The sequence below is a fragment of the Ovis aries genome, chromosome 20, assembly GCF_016772045.2.
Source record: "Ovis aries strain OAR_USU_Benz2616 breed Rambouillet chromosome 20, ARS-UI_Ramb_v3.0, whole genome shotgun sequence".
NCBI lineage: Eukaryota > Metazoa > Chordata > Mammalia > Artiodactyla > Bovidae > Ovis > Ovis aries.
The window spans coordinates 17466957-17488330 of record NC_056073.1 but is presented as its reverse complement, the minus strand read 5'-3'; the positions used below and the strand labels follow the sequence as shown (position 1 = coordinate 17488330).

Sequence of the window (21374 nt, the reverse complement as noted above, 5' to 3'; positions counted from 1 at the left end):
GCTGGAGGCCTGTCAGACCCAGGAGAGGGTGTGACCCAGAGGGAATCCTCCAGCTTGAGGCCCTGGTGTGGGAGGGCTGTCGACACATGCCTCCGCGGTTGTCGTGGGTCACTAAGCGTCCACCAAGGAGGGCTGGGTCCCCTCTGGAATGGGGAGCAGCGTTCTCTGCCTGGTGTCACGTGAGGCTTTTAGACCTCACAGGGTCAGACCCTACCGGGAGCTCACACAGACGGCCCCGGGCAGCCCCTGCCTTCCAGGACACCTTCAGGGCAGGCAGGGAATCTGCAGGTAGCTGTGGGTGGGACAAAGGAGCCCTCACAGAGGAATGTGGGAAAAAAGGCAGAGCCTTCCTGGAAGTCTGGCCTGGGAGCAGCCAGGAGGAGGGTGGTTGGAACATGACGGGGATACATCTCGATGGTCCCTGCTCATGGCTCAGCAGAGTCTGAAGTACAGTAGCCATTAGCCCCATGTGGCTGTTACTAAAATTAAGTAAAATTAGAATCCAAAGTTCCCCAGTTGGATGAGTTACATGGAAAATGCTTAAGAGCCACATGGGGAACTTCCCTGGTGGTCCAGTGGGTAAGACTCTGTGCTGCCAATGCAGGGGGCCCAGGTTTGATCCTTGGTCAGGGAACTAGATCCCACATGCTGCAGCTAAGAATTTGCAAGCCAGAAGGAAGATTGAAGACTCCATGCACCACAACTAAGACCCAGTGCAGCCAAATAAATAAATATATATTTTAAGAAGTAAAAGATGAAAGCCACATGGGACCGGTGACTACCATGTTGGACAGTGCAGAGACTGGAATATATCCACCATGGGAGCACTGCCCTGGAGGCTGCTAAGTAAGGGCTAGTGCTAAGCTTGGACCAGTCCTCTCTGAGTCTTGGTGTGCTCTCTGAATGGGGCTAACAACAGTCACTTAGAAGATTCAGTGAATTCAATGAACTCAAAGTACTTGCAAGAGCAGCTGGAAAGGGCCATGGATCTGCCTGTAGAGAAGGGCACAACCTATGCCAAGGCACTAAAAATATGATATGGTTTACTTCTGGAAGGATGTACAACACCCAAATACACAGGGCAAAGCCACCCGCAACACTGTCTCTCAGCCGCCACATCACCCTGCCATTGGCAGCCTGAGCCTACCTTGTTTGGTAAGCTGGCATCATCACCTCCCATCTGCAGAAGAGGAGAAGGATCTGCTCAAGGCCAGCGAGGAGGACGCTGCTCGCTGGACCCCGGCCCAGATCTCACCTCCACTGCCTCCGGTGTGGCCTGTGACTCCCCAGTTCCTTAACAGGCCCCAGGGCAACCCCTTCTTTGATGATGTAGGACACTCCTTATCTAGCCCACTATTTGGAAGTTCTTTTCCATGTCTGACCTCAGTCTCACAGGCTGCAGAGTGACCCTTATATCTTAGGCTTCCCCCATGGAGATGCCACTAGGGCTGAGGTGGGGAGGTAGGAAGGAGAGAGGGCTTTTGTATGATCTGTTTCAGAAACCACCCTCATTTGGGAAGTCAGTTCCTCCTGACGTCTAACCCCATTCACACCTACCATGGGAAAGCCTGTTTCTTCTTGGAAGACATTGGGGCCTTTTCTCCAGGGTTTCCCTATGCACCTGGCAGGGGCAGGGATCAAGGCCTGGCCACTCCTGACTAGTCCTTTGGCAGGGGTCCCCATGGTTACACAAGAGGGCCTCACTGCCAGACCACGTGAGAAGCCACATCCTAACCCTGGCTATCCAGAAAGGAAGGCCGGGGGCCAACCTTGTAAGGGCTGTGCTGCCCATTGCATAAAAGGGGAAACTGAGTCCCATGACAAAAAAAGGGGGTTTTACCCAGGGCACACAGCCAGGACCGAGGTCTCCTGAGGCTCACTGCAATCTTCTCTTATGCCCAGGTCTCTGGGAAGGGGCTTCCGTAGTGGCTCAGATGGTAAAGCATCTGTCTGCAATGCAGGAGACCCAGGTTTGATCCCTGGGTTGGGAAGATCCCCTGGAGAAGGAAGTGGCAGCCCACTCCAATATTCTTGCCTGGAAAATCCCATGGACTGCGGAGCCTGGTAGGCTACCGTCCATGGGGTCGCAAAGAGTCGCACACGACTGAGCGACTTCACTTTCTGGGAAGGCTCTAGAGGTTTGTGGCACCCAGAGCCTGAGTCACATGTGGAGGAAAAGCGGGCTAAATGTCCTTTATGACTCCAGAGCAAGAAGCTCCATCCTCCACATCTCCTGCAGGTCCAACATGGAGTTTGTTTTGCTTTTATTTGTTTAATTATGGCTGTACTGGCTGTCTCTAGCTGCGGTGAGTGGGGGCTACTCTCTAGTTGCTGTGTGCAGTAGCTTCTCTTTTTTTTTAATTTTTCTTTTTTTAAAAACTTTTTATTTTGTATTGGGGTATAACTGATCAACAATGTCATGATAGTTTCAGGTGAACTGTGAAGGGACTCAGCATATGCGTGTATCCTTTCTCCCGCAAACTCCCCTCCCATCCAGGCCTGCGCAGTGGCTTCTCCTGTTGCAGAGCTCAGGATCCCTGGATCAGAGATCAAACTCGCGTCCCCTGCATTGGCAGGTGGATTCTTAACCACTGGACCACCAGGGAAGTCCCCAACATGGAATTTGGAAGAGAAGCCAAAAAGAACTTGCTGTCAATAGGAAGTGAGGCGTAGTGTGGAAGGCAGTTTTCTGAGGGTATTTAACCGATAGATAAGCAAGTGAGGCTTCCTAGTACAGTGGTGAAGGCTGCCTACTGTGCAAGAGGCAAAAGGGAAATGAAACTTCTCTGATTCAAACCAACATGCTCCAAAGGCTTGTGTGTGTGTTGGGGGGTGTAACCGTCCTCCACCATGCTCCACCTCGGGCTAGTCTGGGCGAGAAGTGACAGCCCCAACCTCGTCTGCTCCACGTCCCGCCCTCCTGCCCACCCTGGCTGCCTCCAGTCTCCCGTGATTGAACCCTCTCTGCTGGTCTTAGAACTGACCTTCCCGCCTTTAATTCAATCAGGAATCACAAGCTCTTTTAATTTAGGAAATAAAAGGCCAGCTGCTGAGCTGGCTGCACCTGATTGACGGGGCTGCCAGCATGGCCGGGCTGGCCTGGGGAGGGGGCACAGACCCATGACCTCAGCCAGCCCCTCTGGGGTAAGGACGCTTCCCTGGGGCTGGGGGAACAAAGAAGAATCGACCCCCCAGGAGAGGACGGGCCAAGGCCACGAGGTGGGGGGTGGCTGCCGACTGGCCCAGAGAAGCTATGGAATGTGAGGCTCTCACTGCAGCCCGGGGGACTTGGGGCAGACGTGAGGGGGGACTTCCCAACCCACTCATCCTTTCCTCAGTCATGACGTGCCTCTGGTTCAGTGTCCCACAGTGCCCTGACCACACACCTTATTTTTCCAAGGAAGCAGAAGAGGTGCCAGAGGAATCCATGCTGGCTTTGGGGGACTTCAATTTCTCATCTGTATATGGGGATAATCATGGGACCCAGCCACAGGGCTGTTTTGAGGATTAATGAGTTAATGAAAGCTCACCAGCACATAATAACCGCTCATTAAATTATATCTAATAATACTCTTAATGATATTACTCTTCTAGAGGAACACAGAGTCCCCACCTCTACTTGGAAGTGGAAGAGACTTGGGAGACAGTGTCCAGGCCCCTGAGCCCTGGTACTCCGTTTCCTTCCCCTGAGGCAGCCCAGAGCAGGTCTTCCTAGGGCCTGGCCTCCTTCCCCAGAGAACCAGGATGGGGCAGGGAAAGCGGCTGGTTTAGGATTAGGATTCGTGGCTGAGCACATTTTGGCTAAGTGACCTTGGGCAAGTCACCCACCCCTGCTCTGAGCCTCTGTTTCCTCCCTTTAAAAGTGAGCTAGGAGGGCTTCCTGGTGGCTCAGTGGTAAAGAATCCACTTGCCAGTGCAGGAGCCCCGGGCTCAATCCCTGATCTAGGAAGAACCCACATGGCGCGGAACAACTAAGCCTGTGTGCCACAACTATTGAGCCTGTGCTCTAGAGCCCAGCAGCCACAGCTAGACAGCCCGTGCGCCCTGGAGCCCGAGCTCTCTGCAACAAGAGAAGCCACTGCAATGAGAAGCCCGTGCACCGCAACTAGAGAGTACCCCCTGCTCGCCGCAACTAGAGAAAAGCCCGCATGGCAATGAAGACCCAGCACACCAACAGCAAATGACAGAAACAAGTGAGCTAGGAGCGCCTCCTGGCAGGATTGTTCCGATGCGGTGTGAAGTGCCCAGGCTAGAGCCTGACCTGCAGCAGGTGCTCAGATGCGGTACCTGCCTTTCCACGCTCCAGTCAAGTGCTCAGCATGGCCTGTCCAAGTGGGAGGCTCTATTCCCGCACTCTGAGCAGGCCAACCTCACTGCATAATGTCCTGTGGCCTGCTTCCCCCAGGCTCCTGCCTATGGCCGGAGCCTCCCCAGACGCTCCCCGGCCGGTGGCCGGCCTCACCTTCTTCCTGGGCTACTGCTGTGGAAGGAACCGCCTGGGGCCGACCCAGAGGGCCTGCTGCCCGCTGCTGTGTGTGCAGCACGGTGCCTGGCCCAGAAGAGATGCTCGGGGAGGCCTCTCCCCAGGAGGCTTGATCCACCCTCCTGGCCCAGGTGTACTATAAAAACACATCCTGTCCCATCATCCTCTGGTTTCTCAGTAAGCAGTTCCACACAGATCCTGTGTAAGAGAGGTTTGGAGCCAAAGGTAACAGTTGCCCTGGCCACCCACAGAGCTCCGTGCTTACTCCGCGTTAGACTCGGGGCTGAGCGATTGACCTGCCCACTGCCCTGTGAGGTTGGGATTGCACTGCACAGCTGAGGAGATGAAAACTCAAGGAGATTGAGTAACTTCTCCAACCTAACCCAGCTATCGTGCAGTGGGGCTGGGACCTAAACCCAAGCTCTCTACAGACTTGTTTGGACAGTTCATAGAAATTTCTCGCGTTGATGCCGTATCAGATCTCATAGCAACTTTGGGGTTATGCCAAACACGTAATTGCCCTTATTATTATCCTGTTGTACAGAAGAGGAAACAGAGGCTGCCAGGTCCCACGGTGGGTCAAAGATGGGACAGAGAACCTAGACTCTGACCCGGGGCCCAGGCCCTGACTACAGGCATAGCCTTCCCCACGTGATTTAAAAGGGGTTGCTTACTCCCTAAAGCCAGGATTCCAACTAGATCTTTCATTTATTCACTCATTCATCCATAGGGCAGATATTTATCACATTTCTTCCTGAAGCTTACCATCTTTGTGAGTGAGACATAAGATAATCACCCCTATAAAAATGATAAAAACAGTGATAAGCACAGTTCCCTGGAGGTAGGGTGAACAATTAGGGAAGGTCTTCCTGGAAACCCCTGAGATCTGAAGATTAGCAGTTTGCTCTGGGAAATGGGCATGGAGGCTGGGAATTGCAGCCCAGGCAGAGGAGAATAACCGGGGCAAAGGCCCTGAGGCAGGAATGAAAGAAAAAGAAAGTGAAAGAAAGTGAAGTCACTCAGTCATGCCCAACTCTTTGGGACCCCATGGACTGTAGCCTACCAGGCTCCTCCCTCCAGGGGATTCTCCAGGCAAGAGTACTGGAGTGGGTTGCCCTTTCCTTTTCCAGGGGACTCTTCCAAACCCGAGGATCAAACCTCGGTCTCCCACATTCCAGGCAGAGGCTTTAACCTCTGAGCCACCAGGGAAGCCCAAGGCAGCAATGAGCAATACAAATAAGGCTGGGAAGTACTCAGAGGAAGAGCCTGGTGGGCCTATCTTCATTCTAAGAAGAAGGCCTAGAATGGGTTTGCTCTCCAGGTTAGGGAGGAGATTGGAGGAGGTTGAGTTATGGTGGGGACCCCAGTCAGGAGGCAATCTCAGTGGTTCAGGAACAGGGTTGCAGTGGAGCTGGGAGGTGGGGTGGGGGAAAAAGGGGGCAGGCTATCTCTACTCACAGCCCCTTCAGGGCTCCTCCAGCCTTTTCCCAGGGGTTAACTATAGTGATTATGCCCAGGGTACCCTGATCTCCAGGCAGTGATGTGCTGGTAATTGTTTAACAACCAACTTTCTGGGGAAAAGTCTTTATTTGTAGCATTTGCCAATGTCTGTGGCGTAAATATTTCCACCATGGTTGATTTCAGCCTACCAAATGCAGTTAATGAGGAAGAAGTGGGGAAGAGATGTTTCTCATTGTCTAAACCCAAGCAAATTGGCTCCAACACACTACTGCCCTCATGTCTCAGAAAGGCAGTGGTTCTAATGAAATGCTTATATGTGTCTCACCTCTCTGTGTAATCCCTGGATATGTATAGGGGGAGAGAGTGAAGGCTGGGAGGTGGGGGAAGGAGGGTGGGTAAGGAGTCAGTAGTAATGCCAGTCTCTAATCCCAGTCTTCCCAATAACTAAGAGATAGGTGCTATTATTATCTCCACTTCTTAGGTGAAGAAACGGAGGTACAGGGAGGTCAAACAGCTTGTCCAAGATCTCACAGCAATAAAGGGCAGAACTGGGGACTCAGCCCTGGAGTATCACTGGCATTCTCCTGAATCTTTGTTCTGTGCCATGTGTGAGCTACCCAAAAGGGAGGGAGAAGAGGGAGAGCTGGGAGGGGACAGTGGCCAGAGGATGGACTAGCGGAGATACAGCAGAAAGCGGTCAGCAGAGACAGTTGGGGTGGGAGAGGGTTGTCTGCAATTCTCTAGCTGGAGCCCTATTCTGAAGAGTGATCTCTAGAAGTCAACTTGGGGTGAAAGTAATTTTTAGAGGGTGACAGTTAAGCGTCTGTCTACAATGCGGGAGACCCGGGTTCGATCCCTGGATTGGGAAGATCTCCTGGAAAAGGAAATGGCAATCCCTTCCAGGACTATTGCCTGGAAAATCCCATGGACAGAGGAGCCTGGTAGGCTAAAGTCCACGGGTTTGCAAAGAGTCAGACACGACTGAGCAACTTCACTTATGAGTCTGTGAATGCTCAATGGAGAGAGCAGGAAGTTGGGGTGGGCAGAGGGCAGGCTCCTGGAAACCCACCCGCTCCCCTCCCTCTGCAGCCTCTGAAGGGTGGGGGGCCAGAGCCCACACATCTGCAGCCCCCTCCAGGTTTGCAAGGAGGGTGACTTGGTCGAGGCTGATGACTCAGCGAGGACCTGGGAGCTGTCAGGTCAGTGCCAGTAACCCGGGAACAGCTGCAGTCTGGGGTCCACGAACTTGGACATCCTCTCGGGCCAGTGAGGTTTGGACAGGGCCTGTGGATCCAGAATAGAGCTTGGGTCCAGGGTCTGAGCAGGGGCTGAGGGGCGCCGACCTGATCTGCGGGAGTTTGGGGCCCTGTGCATAGGTTGTCTGCATTCTCCGCTCTGCAGAGGCTGGTGACAGGCTGGCGGGTCTAGGTTCCCCTCCTCACAGGCATACCCTGCTCCTGTGGGCACCACCTGGAAGGTTCCCTCCCCACTCCCTCTTCCTTGTGCTGCTCAGAATTGCCGTGGCATTGTTAACATTTCCTTTTCAGCGTTCTTTCCAGCCATGAGAAGTGCCAGCTCTACTGGTGTTCTGAGGAGTTAGTGTCCTCTCAGGGTCTGCATTTCTCCATGCTCACAATAGTGATCAGACTCTGTGAATCGATGAGGCAGTCTGTATACCGTGTGCGCCTGGGGAACATCATCCTTCAGACTGACTGGCTTGGTGCTGAGCACACAGTAGTTCCTTTATGTGTTGGCTTGGTGAACCTGCCTTGCCCAGGAGTTGGGAATGAGGACGATTCCAAAGGGGCAATGGGCCTGCGTCCTGTGGTCACCCCGCCCCCCAGGGGTGGGTTGGGAGTGGCCCCTCCCCCTTGTCTCTTGCCAGGAGCCCCGGAAATCCTGCTTAATTATCAATTCTTATCATCCCCATTGAAAAATGTATTTACAATTTTTATGTATTTCTTTATTTGGCTGCGTTGGGTCTTAGCTGCAGCATGCAGGATCTTCATTACATCAATCATGCCCATTTTATAGACAGGGAGACAGAACCCCCAAGAGCTTTCATTGCTCCCTCAGAGTCATTCAGCTGTTAGGTGGCAGAGCTGAGATCTGAACTCAGGCAGCCTGGCTCCAGGGCCCACGTCTCTAACCACTGGAGAACACATCCTTTCTTGTAGTTAGTTTAGTTGTCTCCAAAGTGGGAAGAGGTCAGGAAGGAATTAACTAGAAATTTTTATATTCATTTTATCTCATCCTTTAAAATTTCTTTTTTGTGTGTGAATGTGTATAAAATATACAGGGGCTCTATACAGGGGCTTCCCTTGTGGTTCAGACAGTGAAGAACGTGGCTGCATTGCTGGAGACTGGGGTTCGATCCCTGGGTCTGGAAGATCCCCTGGAGAAGGGAATGGCTACCCACTCCAGTGTTCTTGTACTCCTTTTCCTATTTGGAAACAGTCTGTTGTTCCATGTCCAGTTCTAACTGTTGCTTCCTGACCTGCATACAGGTTTCTCAAGAGGCAGGTCAGGTGGTCTGGTATTCCCATCTCTCTCAGAATTTTCCACAGTTTGTTGTGATCCACACAGTCAAAGGCTTTGGCATAGTCAATAAAGCAGAAATAGATGTTTTTCTGAAACTCTCTTGTTTTTTCGATGATTCAACAGATGTTGGCAATTTGCTCTCTGGTTCCTCTGCCTTTTCTAAAACCAGCTTGAACATCTGGAAGTTCACGGTTCACGTATTGCTGAAGCCTGGCTTGCAGAATTTTGAGCATTACTTTACTAGCATGTGAGATGAGTGCAATTGTGTGGTAGTTTGAGCACTCTTTGGCATTGCCTTTCTTTGGGATTGGAATGAAAACTGACCTTTAGTCCTGTGGCGAAGGCTGAGTTTTCCAAATTTGCTGGCATATTGAGTGCAGCACTTTCACAGCATCATCTTTTAGGATTTGAAATAGCTCCACTGGAATTCCATCACCTTCACTAGCTTTGTTCCTAATGATGCTTCCTAAGATCTGAGTGAACTCTGGGAGTTGGTGATGGACAGGGAGGCGTGGCGTGCTGCAGTTCATGGGGTCGCAAAGAGTCGGACACAACTGAGCGACTGAACTGAACTGAACTGAAGGTCCACTTGACTTCTCATTCCAAGATGTCTGGCTGTAGATGAATGATCACACCATCATGATTATCTGGGTCACGAAGATCTTTGTTGTACAGTTCTGTGTATTCTTGCCACCTGTTCTTAATATCTTCTGCTTCTGTTAGGTCCATACCATTTCTGCCCTTTATCGAGCCCATCTTTGCATGAAATGTTCCCTTGGTAGCTCTAATTCTCTTGAAGAGATCTCTACTCTTTGCCATTCTATTGTTTTCCTCTTTCTTTGCACTGATCACTGAGGAAGGCTTTCTTATCTCTCCTTGCTTTTCTTTGGAACTCTGCATTCAAATGGGTATATCTTTCCTTTTCTCCTTTGCTTTTGGCTTCTCTTCTTTTCACAGCTATTTGTAAGGCCTTCACAGACAACCATTTTGCTTTTTTGCATTTCTCTTTCTTGGAGATGGTCTTGTTTTCTTTCTCCTGTACAATGTCACGAACCTCCATCCATAGTTCATCAGGCACTCTGTCTATCAGATCTAGTCCCTTAAATTTATTTCTCACTTCTGCTGTATAATCATAAGGGATTTGGTGTAGGTCATACCTGAATGGTCTAGTGGTTTTCCTACTTTCTTCAATTTAAGTCTGAATTTTGCAATAAGGAGTTCATGATCTGAGCCACAGTCAGCTCCTGATCTTGTTTTTGTTGACTGTACAGAGCTTCTCCATCGTTGGCTGCAAAGAATATAATCAATCTGATTTCAGTGTTGACCATCTGGTGATGTCCATGTGTACAGTCTTCTCTTGTGTTGTTGGAAGAGGGTGTTTGCTATGACCAGTCTGTTCCCCTGTCAAAACTCTATTAGCCTTTGCCCTGTTTCATTCTGTACTCCAAGGCCAAATTTTTCTGCTACTCCAGGTATTTCTTGACTTCCTACTTTTGCATTCCAGTCCCCTATAATGAAAAAGACATCTTTTTTTGGGTGTTAGTTCTAAAAGGTCTTGTAGGTCTTCATAGAACCATTCAACTTCAGCTTCTTCAGCGTTACTGGTCAGAGCATAGACTTGGATCACCGTGATATTGAATGGTTTGCCTTGGAAACGAACAGAGATCATTCTGTCGTTTTGAGATTGCATCCAAGTACTGCATTTCAGACTCTTTTGTTGACTATGATGGCTACTCCATTTCTTCTAAGGGATTCCTGCCCACAGTAGTAGATATAATGGTCATCTGAGTTAAATTCACCCATTCCAGTCCATTTTAGTTTGCTGATTCCTAGAATGTTGATGTTCACCCTTGCCATCTCCTGCTTGACCACTTCCAATTTGCCTTGATTCATGGACCTAACATTCCAGGTTCCTATGCAATATTGCTCTTTACAGCATCGGACCTTGCTTCTATCACCAGTCACATCCACAGCTGGGTATTGTTTTTGCTTTGGCTCCATCCCTTCATTCTTTCTGGAGTTATTTCTCCACTGATCTCCAGTAGCATATTGGGCACCTACCGAGCTGGGGAGTTCATCATTCAGTGTCGTATCTTTTTGCCTTTTCATACTGGAAAAGGATAAGCTGGAATCAAGATTGCTGGTAGAAATATCAATAACCTCAGATATACAGATGACACCACCTTATGGCAGAAAGTGAAGAAGAACTAAACAGCCTCTTGATGAAAGTGAAAGAGGAGAGTGGGAAAGTTGGTTTAAAGCTCAACATTCAGGAAACTAAGATCATGGAGTCTGGTCCCATCACTTCATGGCAAATAGGTGTGGAAACAGTGGCTGACTTTGTTTTTTGGGGCTCCAAAATCACTGCAAATGGTGACTACAGCCAAGAAATTAAAAGACATTTGCTCCTTGGAAGGAAAGTTGTGACCAGTCTAGATAGCATATTAAAAAGCAGAGACATTACTTTGCCAACAAAGGTCCATTTAGTTAAGGCTATGGTTTTTCCAGTGGTCATGTATGGATGTGAGAGTTGGACTGTGAAGAAGGCTGAGTGCCGAAGAATTGTTGCTTTTGAACTGTGTTGTTGGAGAAGACTCTTGAGAGTCCCTTGGACTGCAAGGAGATCCAACCAGTCTATCCTAAAGGAGATCAGTCTTGGGTGTTCATTGGAAGGATTGATGCTGAAGCTGAAACTCCAATACTATGGCCACCTGATGTGAAGAACTGACTCATTGGAAAAGACCCTGATGTTGGGAAAGATTGAGGGCAGGAGGAGAAGGGGATGACAGAGGATGAGATGGTTGGATGGCATCACCGACTCGATGGTCGTGAGTTTGAGTGAACTCTGGGAGTTGTTGATGGACAGGGAGGCCTGCCGTGCTGCAGTTCATGGGGTCTCAGAGTTGGGCATAACTGAGCGACTGAACTGAACTGAACCAGTATTCTTGCCTGGGAAATCCCGTGGACAGAGGAGCCTTGTGGGCTACAGTCCATGCAGTCGAAAACAGTTGGACACAACTGAGTGACTAACACTTTCATACATCATTTTGAGAGAGCTTTGTCGAGTATGACTTAAATACCATAAATTCACCCATTTTAAATGTGCGATTTATTGTACAACCATCACCACAATCCAATTTTAGAACATTTCCATCACCCACCCAGAGATTCCTCCTGCTGATTTGTAGTCAGCCCCCAGGCCACTGCTGATCTACTTCCTTGTCTTTGTGGATTTACCTTTCCTGGACATTTCATATAACTGGAATCATACAGGGGCTCCCCTGGTGGTCCAGTGGCTGAGACTCTGCACTCCCAATGCAGGGGTGCTGAGATTCAATCCCTGGTTAAGGAACTAGATTCCACGTGTCACAGCTAAAGATCCCACATGCTGCATCGAAGATCCTACATGCCACAACTAAGACCCAGCACAGCCAAATAATTAATTTTTTAAAAAAATGGAATCATACGATGTATGGTACTTTACACCTTTTTTTTAACTTTGCATAATGTTTTCGTGATTCATTCATGTTTTTACATGCCTCAGTATTTCACTCCTTTTTACAGCTGAATAGTATCCCGTTGTGTGATTAGATTGTTTTATTTTTATTTTTTTATTGATCCATCTGCCAGTTGATGGTTATTTGAGTTGTCTCCACTTTTTGACTGTTATGAATAATGCTGCTATGAACATTTTTGGGTTTTATGTGAACATAAGTTTTCATTTCTCTTGGGTATATACCTAGGAGTGAAATTCTTGCATCATAGAGTAAACTCATGTTAAGCTTTTTAGAGAGAGGTTCCCATTTCTCCATGTCCTCAGCAACACTTGTTATTATCTTTTGATTATAGCCATTCTAGTGGATCTGAGGTGATATCTCATTGTTTTTGTTTTCTTTTTGGCTATGCCATGTGGCATATGGGATCTTAATTCCCTGGCGAGGGATCAAACCCTTGCTCCCTGCATTGGAGTGCAGTCTTGACCACTGGACTGAAGGGCAAGTCTGTCATTGTGGTTTTAGTTTGTATTTCTTTAATGACTAATGGTTTCTTTGGTGACTTAGGGAATAAAGAAACCACCTGCAATGCAGGAGACCTGGGTTTAGTCTTGGGAAGATTCCCTGGAGAAGGGAATGACTACCCACTCCAGTATTCTTGCCTGGAGAATGCCATGGACACAGGAGCCTGGTGGGCTACAGTCCATGGGGTCACAAAGAGTCAGACACTACTGAGCGACTAACACACAAAGACTAATGATGTTAAGTATCTAAGTTGTCTAATTTGTTGGCATAAAGTTGTTCATAGTATTCCTTTATCACTCTTAATTTCTGTGGGGTTGTTAGTGATATTCCCTCTTTGGTTTTTATTTGGGTAACTTGTATTTTTTTTTTCCTTCCCCCTCCTTTCTCTTGGTCAATTGAAAGTTTGTCAGTTCTATTAATCTTAAATTTTAATTTCACTGGTTTTTTTTTGTTTGTTTGTTTTTCTGCTTTCTATTTCATTGATTTCTAATCTCTGCTATTTCATTACTTGTGATTGCTTTGGGGTTAGTTTGCTTTTCTTTTTTCTAATTTCTTACTGTAGAAGTTCAGGTTCTTGATTTGACACCTTTTTCTAGTACAAATTTTTAAAGCTATGAATTCACTGCTAAGCACTGCTTTAACTGCACTGTATAAATTTTGGTATTATGTGTGGTCATTTGGTTCAAAATATTTAAAAATTTGCCTTGGGATTTCCTTTTTAACCCATGAGTTGTTTAGAAATATGTTGTTTCATGTCAAAGAGTTGGGGATTTCCCAAATTTTCTCCTGTTGCTGGTTTCTCATTGAATTCTATTTGGTTAGAGAACATATTTTGTGTGATTTTAATCTTTTTCAATTTATTGAGACTTGTTTTTATAGCCTACATATTGTCTATCTTGGTGAATATTCTTTGTGCACTTGAAAATAATGTATAATCCTGCTGTTGTTGGATGAAAGTGTGAGTCACTCAGTCGTGTGTGACTGTTTGCGATCCCATGGGCTATACAGTCCATGGAAATCTCCAGGCCAGAATACTGGAGTGGGTAGCCTTTCCCTTCTCCAGAGGATCTTCCCAACCCAGGGATTGAACCCAGGTCTCCCACATTGCAGGCAGATTCTTTACCCGTTGTTGGGTAGTGTTCTAATACATGGCAGATTAATTTGTTTGATAGTATTGTTCAAGTCTTGTATATTCTTGCTGATTTTCTGGCTAGTTGTTCCACACATCATTGAAAGTGAAGTTCTGAAATCTTCAACTACTCTAGTTTTTCCTTTTTATTTTCCTGTATAGGTTGCATGTTCTTGAGTTTTTCCCCTAGTACTTTGAAAGGCATATATTAAATTTTTTTCTTTTGGTTTTTATTTATCCATTTAACCACTTAAATTTTTTAATTTTAAAATTTTCTTGTTGAAGAATAGTTGATGTACAATATCTTATAAGTTATGATGTATGATGTAGTGATTCACAATTTTTAAAGTTTACACCCCATTTATAGTTATTATAAAATATTGGTTATACTCCCCATGTTGCACCACATATCCTTGTAGCTTACTTTATACATTAAGTTTGTATCTCTTAATCCCCAAACCTATTTTGTCCCTTCCCTCTTGCCTCTCCCCATTGGTAATCACTAGTTTGTTCTCTATACCTGTGAGTCTGTTTCTTTTTTGTTATATTCACTAATTTGTTTTATTTTTCTAGATTTCACGTATAAGTGATACCATATAGTATTTTGTCTTTCTTTGTTTTACTTATTTCACTTTTAGAATAATACCCTCCAAGTCCATCCATGTTGCTGCAAAAGGCAAAATTTTATTCCTTTTTATGGCTGACTACTATTTGTATATACATAAGACATATATGTGTGTGTATATATATACAATGTATCTTCTTCATCCATTCATCTATTGAGGAACACTAAGGTTGGTTCCGTATCTTGGCAATTGTAAATGATGCTGCTGTGAACACTGAGGTGCATTTATCTTTTTGAATTGGTGTTTCCATTTTTTTTCGGATATATATCCAGGAGTGGAGTTACTGGGTCACATGGTAGTTCTAGTTTTAGTTTTTTTGAGAAAACCTCGCACTATTTTTCACAGGGACTGCACCAAGTTACATTCCCACCAGCGGTCTCCAGGATGCCCTGTTCTCCATATTCTCGCCAGTATTGCTTATTAACCTTCTTTTTGATGTTGCCATTCTGGCGGGCCTGAGGTGATATCTCATTGTGGTTTTAATTTGCATTTTTCTGATGATTAATGATATTGAGCATCTTTTCATGTGCCTGCTGGCCATCTGAATTTCCTCTTTAGAAAAATGTCTATTCAGGTCTTTTACCCATCTTTAAACTAGGTTTCTTTCTTTCTTCCTTTCTTTTTTTGATGTTGAGTTACGTGAGCTATTTATATATTGTGGATATTAACCCCTTATCAGTCCTCATTTGCAAATGCTTTCTCCTGTTTAGTAGTGCGTCCTTCTAGCTACTATCATGGAATTCTCTGTTTCTCCCTTCAATTCTGTCAGGCTTTGTTCATGTATTTTGGGACTCCATTGTTAGATGCTCATTATTATATCCTCTTGATGAACTGACCCTTTCATCATTACAAAACATCTCTGCCTTTAGTATATGTTCTGGTCTTAAAGTCCATTTTATCTAATGTTGGTGTAGACACTCTGCTTCTCTTATGGTTTTGGTTTAAACGGTGTATATTTTTCATTCTTTTGCTTTCAACCTATTAATGTCTATGGATTTAACACATCTGTTGTAAGGAGTGTAAAATTGAATCTTTTTTTAAAAAATCTAGTCCAATAGTGATGAAGTCATCCACATTTAATCTGCTTAAGTTACTCATATTTGGTATAATTATTGATATAGCTGGCTTTCTCACAAAGTTTCTGTGTCCTTCGTGTCTTTTTTTGTTTTCATTGTGCTTTTTCCTTTACTGTCTTTTTTCCTGCTAAATACTTTTCTAATGTGCTTTTTAATACCTTTGCTGTTGTTTCTTTATTACATTTTTGAGTTATTCATCTCAGTTCTAGAGATAATAACTGAGTTATTAATCTCAGTTCCACTACAATATGTAACTTATCACAATATGCTTCAGATCAATACCAACTCAGTTCTACTAAATTATCAAAATTTTGCTCTAATATAGCTCACTTCCCTCACTTACCCTTTGTGCTATTGTTGTCACATATTATATCCATATATGTTATAAATCCAAGAATAGTGTTCTAATGATTGCTTTATATCATCTCATGTCTTGCTAAAAATTTAAGACAAGAAAGGAAAAAATATATTTATAGAATTTTTTGTATTAAGCCACATCTTTATCATTTCTGGTGCTTTTTTCATTTTCTTCTATGAATTCACGTTACCTTCTGGTGTCCTTTCCTGTCTCCGGTATAACTCTTTTCTCCCCCTTAAAAAATTTTTTTAAAAATTTATCTGGCTGTGTTGAGTCTTAGTTGTGGCACACGGAATCTTTGTTTGTCCTTCAGGATCTTTCCTTGTGTTATTCGGCCTTAGTTACCTCTTGGCATGAGAGATCTTAGTTCCCAGACCAGGGATCGAACCTGCATTCCCTTCATTGCAGGGTGATTCTTAACCGCTGGACCACCAGGGAAGTCCCTCTATTCTCTTTCTGTTATTCACCTGACAATTGTTTTCGAACTTGATTAAGAGAATAAAAGAGAAACATATGTTTGCAGTGTCCTTGTATTTAATTTACTTCTACGGTTGCCTTTCTTAGTGCTATTTCCTCATGTGGGTTCGAGTTACTGTCGTGTCCTTTCCTTTCACCCCAAGGGTGTCCTTTAGTAGTAGTATTTTTGGCTGCACTGGGTCTGCGTTGCTGCATGTGGCCTTTCTCTAGTTGTGGCAAGTGGGGGGTTAATTTTCACAGTGGTATGCGAGCGTCTCCCTGCAGTGGCTTCTCTTTTTGCAGAGCACAGGCTCTAGGGCAGGCGGGGATAATTACTCCATGTCATGTGGGATCTTCCCAGATCAGGGATCCAACCTGTGTTCCTTGCGTTGCAAGGTAGTTTCTTAACCACTGGATCACCAGGGAGTCCACATCTAGGTTGTTTTTTTAAGGCTTGCCTATAAGCGACAAATTCTCATGCTTTGTTTTCTGGGATTGTCTTCATCTTCATTTTTGAAAGAAATTTTATTGGACAGAGACCTCTTGATTATGCCACTTCACTCCTGGCTTCTCTTGTTTCTGATACAAAATTACCTGTTTAACTTTACTCTGGTTGGGTTTCCCTTGTGGCTCAGCTACAATCCACCTGCAATGTAGGAGACCTGGGTTCGATCCCTGGGGTGGGAAGATCCCCTGGAGAAGGGAATGGCTACCCACTCCAGTATTCTGGCCTGGAGAATCCCATGGAGTGTATAGTCCATGGGGGTCTCAAAGAGTTGGAGACGACTGAGCGACTTTCACTTTCACTTTACTGTGGTTCCTTCGCATGATGTATCATTTTCCTCTCACTGCTTTCAAGATTTTCTCTGTCTCTTTCAGCAGTTTTACGATATCTACTCGGGCTTTGTTTAGAAGTGTAAATTAATGTTTTTCATCAAAACATTGGGGAGTTTTGGACCATTATTTCTTCAAAAAAATTTTTTTTTCTAATTCTCTCCTCTTCTTGAACTCCCATTGAGTGTATAGTGTGTTCAGTGTTACACAAGTACTCGAGGCTCTGTTCACTTTTTTCATTCCTCTTTTCTTTTTGTTCTTTAAATCAAATAATCTCAATTGATCCATCTTTAAGTTTGCTGGTTCTTTATTATTCCAGCTCAAAGATGCTACTGAACCTCTCTAGCGAATTTTTTAAAAAGATACTCTTTATTTTATTTTTGGCTGTGATGCGTCTTTGTTGCTGCGTGCGTGCGGGCTTTCTCCAGTTGCAGGGAGAGGGGGTTATTTTTTGCTGCCGTGCTCAGGCCTCTCATTGCAGTGCCTTCTCTTGCTATAGAGCACAGGCTCTAGAGAGCAGCGGGCTCAGCAGTTTGTGGTTCATGGGCTTAACCGCTCTATAGCACGTGGAATCTTCATGGACCAGGAATCGAACCTGTGTCCCCTGCGCTGGCAGGTAGATTCTTTACCACTGGGCCACCAGGGAAGTTCCTCTAGTGAATTTTTAATTTCAGTTACTTTACTTTTCAATTCCAGAATTTCCATTAGCTTTCATACACACACACGTACACACACAATTTCTGTCTCTCTACTGATATCCTCTATTTGATGAGTCAATTGTTGTTTTTCCTTTAATTCTTTACACACGGTCTCTTTCAGTTCTCTATAATAATTGCTTTAAAGTCTTTGGCTGATAAGTGCAGCATGTGGACCACCACAGAGACAGTTCCTATCAACCATTTATTTCCCTCTGAATAGATCACATTTTCCTGTTTCTTTGCATGCCTTGTAATTTTCTGTTGCAAACTGGACATTTTAAAGAATTGTATTGGAAAACTGGACACTTTAGACAACTTGTTATAGCAACTCTGAACTCTGACTCCTCACGATCGTGACCAGGGTTATTGTTGTTGAGTTTTGTGTTTGTTGTTTGTGCAGTGATTTGCCAAGACTAATCCTATGGAATCTGTCTTCCTCACAGTGTGAGGCTGCTGGTGCCTCTGCTCAGTTTATTTTTAAAATTCTTCTTTTTATTTTTAAGTCTGGCTTCCTAGGAATTGCCCCAGGTCAGCAAAGCTTAGAGTTCTGCCAATGACTGGTCAGAAATTGTGCTTAAATGCCTTGATCCAGTTAGGCTTGCATCCTCTGCCAATGCTTTTGTGTGTGGGTTGGGGAACACATTCAAGGTTTAGGCAATTTATGAGTCTGCCCCAACTGTTACTCTCATTGTGCTTAGCCAGGGATGGGTTGATAGCTGAGGCCCTCTCCAGTCTCCTCTTAGTGTGCACACAGCCTTCCATACCCCCAGAGATATACGGGAGCTTATCTAGGCTCACGCCGGCTTTCTTGTTCCTGGATATCCCTGTTAAGTGTTGTACTGTTCTGCTGATTTGTTACTTGCCCCAACTAGTATTATACCTCAGGCTAGCTGTCATGTTGGCCTCAATGCATATAATTTTAAAGAAATACACATATACTGAGTATGTATTCATATCATATTTCCCAATAAGGGTGCACAATGAAACAAGCCTGGCAACTGCTGGTCTAATTTGGGGCATCTCTTGCTGGTCTGCCCAAGCTCTGGAACCGGCATCCTTGGGGTGAAAGTTTGGGGGCATTTGAGAAGAGCTGTTGCAGCAACAGGATTCTCTGGAAAGCATCTCAGGGGCAAGTGGTGATCATCTAAGGTAGGTGAGCTTGACTGCTTAAGACAGCCGGCCCTGCCCAGTCTGGCTGAGGTTTTGCCCCCATAGAGATGCAGGCCTGCCTCCTCTGTCAGCAGGCCTGGGTGGGGAACCAGGTGCCCTCTACATTGGCCTCCAGCGCCCGGAGGCCTGCCAGGCACTCAAGAGGAAGATCCATAGTGGAGCCAAGAGATCGCTCATTTCCCTCAGGGCAGGGCTGCCAGCAGAGCGGGAAGGGGTCACCTGGGAAGTGGCTGTCTCCTGCCCCAGAAGCCCGGGCTGGAGAGGGCTGGGACCTGTGGCCTCCTCGGTCCCCTTACTCGAAGACAAGGAGTCCGAGAGCAGCCCCTCCCCCTGGGTACTGCCCCTGTCCTTGGGGTAGGCACGTAGAAAGGCCTGTGCCCCTGAGCTGAAGGTCAGTGTGGCAGGCAGGCAGTGTGGGTGGGGGGTGGAGGGCAGAGGGGAAAGCTGGGCCGACAGTCACGTAGGCTGATGTCACTGGTCACTCCACCTCTCCGAGGTATCGCTTTCCCCATGGCCGAGCCTGCAGCTGAGTTCGGGGGGGCAGTCACGTCCCATTCCTGGCACAGCTCTTAGGCCACTCACCGAGTCGCCTCTGGGACTGCTGAGGTCAGGGTGGCACTTGCCAGCACTGCCTAGACTCAGCTCAGCTCTGGAGGTGGGGAAGGGGAGCCTGGGGAGTGGGGAGCGTGGCAGAAGCAGGTGCCCGGAGCCAGGAGGGGCCCGGCTGCTGAGAAGGTGATCCAGGGTACCGGGGTGAGGGGGGTGTTAGGTGGGTTTATATCACAGTGGTGCAGCCCCATGACGCAGGAGCGTTCAGTCTGAAGAGGGGAGGCAGCCCCTGCCCACAGGTAGCTCCCAGTCTGAGGAGGACAGCAGGGCCTTGCCCTTAGAGAGTTTCCAGTCTGATGACAGAATGGTCCCTATTCTCAGGGAGCCCCCGCCTGATGGAGGAGACGCAGCCCCGTCTTAGAGACCACGGCTGTGTCTGAACAGAGCATGGTGGTGGCTGGGATTGGAACCCGTCCCCTGTTCTCTCCCCCAGAGTGAGGCTCCCAGGTGATCCAGAGATGATCCTTTGGAGGATCCCTCTCCAGATACTGGAGGAACCCAGCAGGTGCCCCACGTGTGACTGCCCACAGGTGACAGGGAGGGGCTGCCAGAGCCTAAGTGCAGACAGACAGCGGCGTCCCCGTGTCTGAGTGCGTCCTTGGGTCTGGGTCCAGCAGAGGGAGCTGGCAGCCAGCGGGAGCCGAGCAAACCGGCCCTGACCCCGGAGATGGCCTTGAGGCACTCCCGCTGCCCACCCAGCGTGGGGCCTTCAACCTGCGGCTGGAGTGGAAGCGTTGGCAGCATCCGTGGGGACCCAGGCCTTCTCAGGAATGCCCCATGGAGACCCCTCTGCAGAGTCCCCAATCCACACTTCCAGCTGAACCTAATGAAGTCCCTCCCATGGCCTCTGGGATTGGAGGAAGTGCAAGAGGTCAGAACCCTGGGTGAGCGTTCTGCTCCCTCACTTATTAGTTCTGTGACACTGGGCAAGGTATATAATTTCTCTGGACCTCAGTTTCTTTATCTGTAAAATGGGCTGCTGTGGAGGGAGAGAGCATGGGATGTGCCTGGCACACAGGAGGTGTCAGTTAGCCAATGTCTCCTCATTGCATTCTTTGCTGCTTCTTGCAGGGGGTATCTCCCTGAGCTGAGGCTGAAAAACTGGGCAGAAAGCCAGCTAAAGTCAGGGGGCATTAATAGAACAGGCTTCTTTTGGGATGAGATTTGAATTGGGTTTGGGGAAATGCTTCATCTCAGACACATCAAACTGCAGCCAGAATGCGGGGGCGCTGAGGGGGTAACGGGCACAGCCCCATTGATTCTTCACTTAGTACTCTGCATAGCAACTCTCCCATTCTTGTGCTCCTGGCTGCAGGTCAGCACCCAGTAGGATTTACTGGACTCTTAACATCCCCCATCAGGGCTAAGGTCTCCTCGGGGTATGTAACTCTCTAGGCATTCCCCTCCTTTCCTGGTCAGCATTTTTACTGAGGACACACTATGTGCCAGGCCCTTGGGCAAAACTGACCGAGGTTCTTGACCTCATGGAGCTGGCATTCTAGTGGAAGGTGAAAACAGCAAAATAAGTGTATTAGGGGGCGGTGAGAAGGGATAAGGGATAGGGGTATGGGTGTCAGCAGGTGATGTGATTGTAGCAGAGAGGTAGGGAAGCCTACACGGAGACGATAACATTTGAGTAATGACCTGAAAGAGGGAGCCATGTGCAAAATGAGGGGAACGTGTTGCATAAGAGGGAACAGCATATGCAAAGGCCCTGGGGTCGTAGCCGAGCCAGTTGATTGGAAGAAGAGCAAAGGGGCTAGAGTGGAATGAGTAAGAAGGGGAGTAGTGGCAGAAGAGGTCAGAGGGGTAGGAGGAACCAGGTCTTGAGCGGCTGAGAGGCCACTGCCAGGACCAGGGAAGAGAAAGGGGCACTTCTTTTCCCTGATGGGCAATGAGACAGTAAGGAAATGC

The 21374-nt window shown here is 47.0% G+C and overlaps 1 non-coding gene across 1 annotated transcript; it reads left to right on the top strand.

The window, feature by feature from the left end:
* The first annotated feature begins 561 nt into the window (after positions 1-561).
* On the top strand, positions 562-634 carry TRNAG-GCC (transfer RNA glycine (anticodon GCC)). Its single transcript has one exon. It is a non-coding gene; the product is annotated as a tRNA-Gly (tRNA).
* Positions 635-21374: the final 20740 nt, after the last annotated feature.